The sequence below is a fragment of the Apodemus sylvaticus genome, unplaced genomic scaffold, assembly GCF_947179515.1.
Source record: "Apodemus sylvaticus unplaced genomic scaffold, mApoSyl1.1 scaffold_198, whole genome shotgun sequence".
Taxonomy (NCBI): domain Eukaryota; kingdom Metazoa; phylum Chordata; class Mammalia; order Rodentia; family Muridae; genus Apodemus; species Apodemus sylvaticus.
Window position 1 is genome coordinate 180,820 of NW_026263410.1, and position 5,232 is coordinate 186,051.

The following is a 5,232-nucleotide window of genomic DNA, read 5'->3' on the forward strand; positions in this document are numbered from 1 at the left end:
GTCTAAACGTGTAGCCTCAAAAGAGAACACATAGGACAATTTTCTTTCATCAAATTTTGTCAGAAAACCACGTTTTAAGGAAATCACGCATCGTGAGAAATTATCTAGATCTTCCTAAACAACACGTTTTAACTCGAAAAGCTTTGGTGTTGGGTGTATGTCTAAGCATGTAGCCCCAAAAGAGAAGGCAGAGGAGAGTTTTTTCTCGAAAGAATATGTAAGAATGATACGTTATAAGGAAATACAGTGTTGCAGAGTAAAGACAAATACTTATTTATTGGAAAAACTTTACAAGGAGAAATAACGCATCGTACAAAATTAGCTTGTATCGCCTAAACAACACGTTGTAACTTAAAAAAGATTTGACTGGCCTGTACGTCTAAACGTGTAGTCTCAAAAGAGAACCCATAGGAGAATTTTCTTTGGTCAAAATATGTCAGAAAACCACGTATTAAGGAAATCCCTCATTGTGCGAAATTATCTGGTTTTTCCTAAACAACACGTTGTAACGCGAAAAGCTTTGGTGTTGCGTGTATGTCTAAGCGTGTAGCCTCAAAAAAGGATGCACAGGAGAGTTTTTTCTCGAAAGAATATGTAAGAATACCACGTTATAAGGAAATACAGTGTTGCAGACTAAAGCCAAATACGTACGTATTGGAAACACTTTACTAGAAGAAATAACGCATCGTACAAAATTAGCTTGTATCTCCTAAACAACACGTTGTAACTCGAAAAGATTTGGTGTGGCGTGTACGTCTAAACGTGTAGCCTCAAAAGAGAACCCACAGGAGAATTTTCTTTCGTCAAAATTTTTCAGAAACCACGTTTTAAATAAATCCCGCATCGTGCGAAATTATCTTGTTTTTCCTAAACAACACGTTGTAACTCGAAAGCTTTGGTGTTGCGTGTATGTCTAAGCGTGTAGCCTCAAAAGAGAATGCACAGGAGAGTTTTTTCTCGATAGAATTTGTAAGGATACCACGTTATAAGGAAATACAGTGTTGCAGAATAAAGACAAATACGTATGTATTGGAAACCCATAAACTTTACGAGATGAAATAAATCATCGTACAAAATGAGCTTGTATCTCCTACACAACACGTTGTAACTCGAAAAGATTTGTTGTGGCGTGTACGTCTAAACATGTAGCCTCAAAAGAGAACCCACAGGAGAATTTTCTTTCATCAAAATTTGTCAGAAATCCACGTTTTAAGGAAATCCCGCATTGTGCGCAATTATCTTGTTTTTCATAAACAAAACATTGTAACTCTAAAAGCTTTGGTGTTGGGTGTATGTGCAAGTGTGTGGCCTCAAAAGAGAATGCACAGGAGAGTTTTCTCTCGAAAGAATATGTAAGAATACCACGTTATAAGGAAATACATTGCTGCAGAGTAGAGGCAAATACAAACATATTGGAAACATATTATGAGAAGAAATAATGCATGGTACAAAATTAGCTTGTATCTCCTAAACAACACGTGGTAACTCAAAAAGATTTGGTGTGGCGTGTACGTCTAAATGTGTAGCCTCAAAAGAGAACCCAGAGGAGAATTTTCTTACGTCAAAATTTGTCAGAAAACCACATTTTAAGGAAATCCCGCATCGTGTGAAATTATCTTGTTTTTCCTAATCAACACGTTCTAACTCGAAATGCTTTGGTGTTGCGTGTATGTCTAAGAGTGTAGCCTCAAAAGAGAATGCACAGGAGAGTTTTCTCTCGAAAGAATATGTACGAATACCATGTTATAAGGAAATACAGTGTTGTAGAGTAAAGACAAATATGTAAGTATTGGAAACACTTTAGGAGAAGAAATAATGCATCGTACAAAATTAGCTTGTATCTCCTAAACAACACGTTGTAACTCGAAAAGATTTGGTGTGGCGTGTACGTCTAAACATGTAGCCTCAAAAGAGAACCCACAGGAGAATTTCTTTCGTCAAAATTTGTCAGAAAACCACGTTTTAAGGAAATCCCGCATTGTGCGCAATTATCTTGTTTTTCATAAACAAAACATTGTAACTCGAAAAGCTTTGGTGTTGGGTGTATGTGTAAGCGTGTAGCCTCAAAAGAGAATGCACAGGAGAGCTTTCTCTCGAAAGAATATGTAAGATACCACATTATAAGGTAATATATTGCTGCAGAGTAAAGACAAATACATACGTATTGGAAACATATTATGAGAAAAAATAACGCATGGTACAAAATTAGCTTGTATCTCCTAAACAACACGTGGTAACTCAAAAAGATTTGGTGTGGCGTGTACGTCTAAATGTGTAGCCTCAAATGAGAACCCACAGGAGAATTTTCTTACGTCAAAATTTGTCAGAAAACCACATTTTAAGGAAATCCCGCTTCGTGAGAAATTATCCTGTTTTTCCTAATCAACACGTTGTAACTCGAAAAGCTTTGTTGTGGCATGTATGTCTAAACGTGTACCCTCCAAAGAGAACGCACAGGGTAGTTTTCTCTCGAAAGAATATGTAGGAATACCACGATATAAGGAAATACAGTGTTGCAGAGTATAGACAAATATGTACTTATTGGAAACACTTTACGAGAAGAAATAACGCATCATAAAAAATTAGCTTGTATCTCCTAAACAACACGTTGTATCTCGAAAAGATTTGGTGTGGCGTGTACGTCTAAACGTGTAGCCTCAAAAGAGAACCCACAGGAGAATTTTCTTTCGTCAAAATTTGTCAGAAAACCACGTTTTAAGGAAATCCCGCATCGTGAGAAATTATCTTGTTCTTCCTAAACAACACGTTGTAACTCGAAAAGCTTTGCTGTTGCGTGTATGTCTAAGCGTGTAGCCTCAAATGAGAATGCACAGGAGAGTTTTCTCTCAAAAATATGTAAGAATACTACGTTATAAGGAAATACAGTTTTGCAGAGTAAAGACAAATACTTATTTATTGGAAAAACTTTACGAGAAGAAATAACGCATCGTACAAAATTAGCTTGTATTTCCTAAACAACACGTTGTAACTTAAAAAGATTTGGTGTGGCCTGTACATCTAAACGTGTAGTCTCAAAAGAGAACCCATAGGAGAATTTTCTTTGGTCAAAATTTGTCAGAAAACCACGTATTAAGGAAATCCTTCATCGTGCGAAATTATCTTGTTTTTTCCTAAACAACATGTTGTAACGCGAAAAGCTTTGGTGTTGCGTGTATATCTAAGCGTGTAGCCTCAAAAAAGAACGCACAGGAGAGTTTTCTCTTGAAAGGATATGTAAGAATACCACGTTATAAGGAAATACAGTGTTGCAGAGTAAAGACAAATAGTATGTATTGGAAACCCATAAACTTTAAGAGATGAAAAAAAGCATCGTAAAAAATTAGCTTGTATCTCCTAAACAACACGTTGTAACTCGAAAGGATTTGGTGTGGCGTGTACGTCTAAACGTGTAGCCTCAAAAGAGAACCCACAGGAGAATTTTCTTTCGTCAAAATTTTTCAGAAAACCACATTTTAAGGAAATCCCGCTTCGTGAGAAATTATTTAGTTGTTCCTAAACAACACGTTTTAACTTGAAAAGCTTTGGTGTTGGGTGTATCTGTAAGCATGTAGCCCCAAAAGAGAACGCACAGGAGAGTTTTCTCTCGAAAGAATATGTAAGAATACCACGTTATAAGGAAATACAGTGTGGCAGAGTAAAGACAAATACATATGTAATGGAAGCACTTTATGAGAGAAATAACGCATCTTGCAAAATTAGCTTGTATGTCCTAAACAACACGTTGTAACTCGAAAAGATTTGGTGTGGCGTGTACGTCTAAAAGTGTAGCCTCAAAAGAGAACCCACAGGAGAGTTTTCTTTCCTCAAAATTTGTCAGAAAACCACGTTTTAAGGAAATCCCGCATCATGAGAAATTATCTTGTTGTTCCAAAACAACACGTTGAAACTAGAAAATCTTTGGTGTTGCTTGTATGCCTAAGCGTGTAGCCTCAAACGAGAATGCACAGGAGAGTTTTCTCTTGAAAGAATATGTAAGAATACCACGTTATAAGGAAATATATTGCTGCAGAGTAAAGACAAATACGTACGTATTAGAAACACATTATGAGAAGAAATAACGCATGGTACAAAATTAGCTTGTATCTCCGAAACAACACGTGTAAACTCAAAAAGATTTGGTGTGGCGTGTACATCTAAACGTGTAGCCTCAAAAGAGAACCCACAGGAGAATTTTCTTACATCAAAATTTGTCAGAAAACCACGTTTTAAGGAAATCCCGCATCGTGCGAAATTATCTTGTTTTTCCTAATAAACACACATTGTAGCTCGAAAAGCTTTGGTGTTGCGTGAATGTCTAAGCGTGTAGCCTCCAAAGAGAACGCACAGGAGAGTTTTCTCTCGAAAGAATATGTAAGAATACCACGTTATAAGGAAATACAGTGTTGCAGAGTAGAGGCAAATATATACATATTGGAAACACTTAAACTTTACGAGAAGAAATAATTCATCGTTAAAAAATTAGCTCGTATCTTCTAAACAACAAGTTGTAACTCAAAAAGTTTTGGTGTGGCGTGTACGTCTAAACGTGTAGCCTCAAAAGAGAACGCACAGGAGAGTTTTCTCCCGAAAGAATATGTAGGAATACTACGTTATAAGGAAATACAGTGTTGTAGAGTAAAGACAAATACATTATTATTGGAAACACTTAAACTTTACGAGAAGAAATAACACATAGTACAAAATTAGCTTGTATATCCTAAACAACACGTTAGAACTCGAAAGGATTTGGTGTGGCGTGTACGTCTAAACGTGAAGCCTCAAAACAGAACCCACAGGAGAATTTTCTTTCGTCAAAATTTGTCAGAAAACCACGTTTTAAGGAAATCCTGCATCCTGCGAAATTATCTTGTTTTTCCTAAACAACATGTTGTAACTCGAAAAGCTTTGGTGTTGCGTATATGTCTAAGCGTGTAGCCTCAAAAGAGAACGCACAGGAGAGTTTTCTCCCGAAAGAATATGTAGGAATACCACGTTATAAGGAAATACAGTGTTGCAGAGTAAAGACAAATAAATACTTATTGGAAACACTTAAACTTTACGAGAAGAAATAAAACATAGTACAAAATTAGCTTGTATATCCTAAACAACACGTTATAACTCGAAAGGATTTGGTGTTGCGTGTATGTCTAAGCATGTAGCCTCAAAAGAGAATGCACAGGAGAGTTTTCTCTCGAAAGAATATGTAAGAATACCATGTTATAAGGAAACATA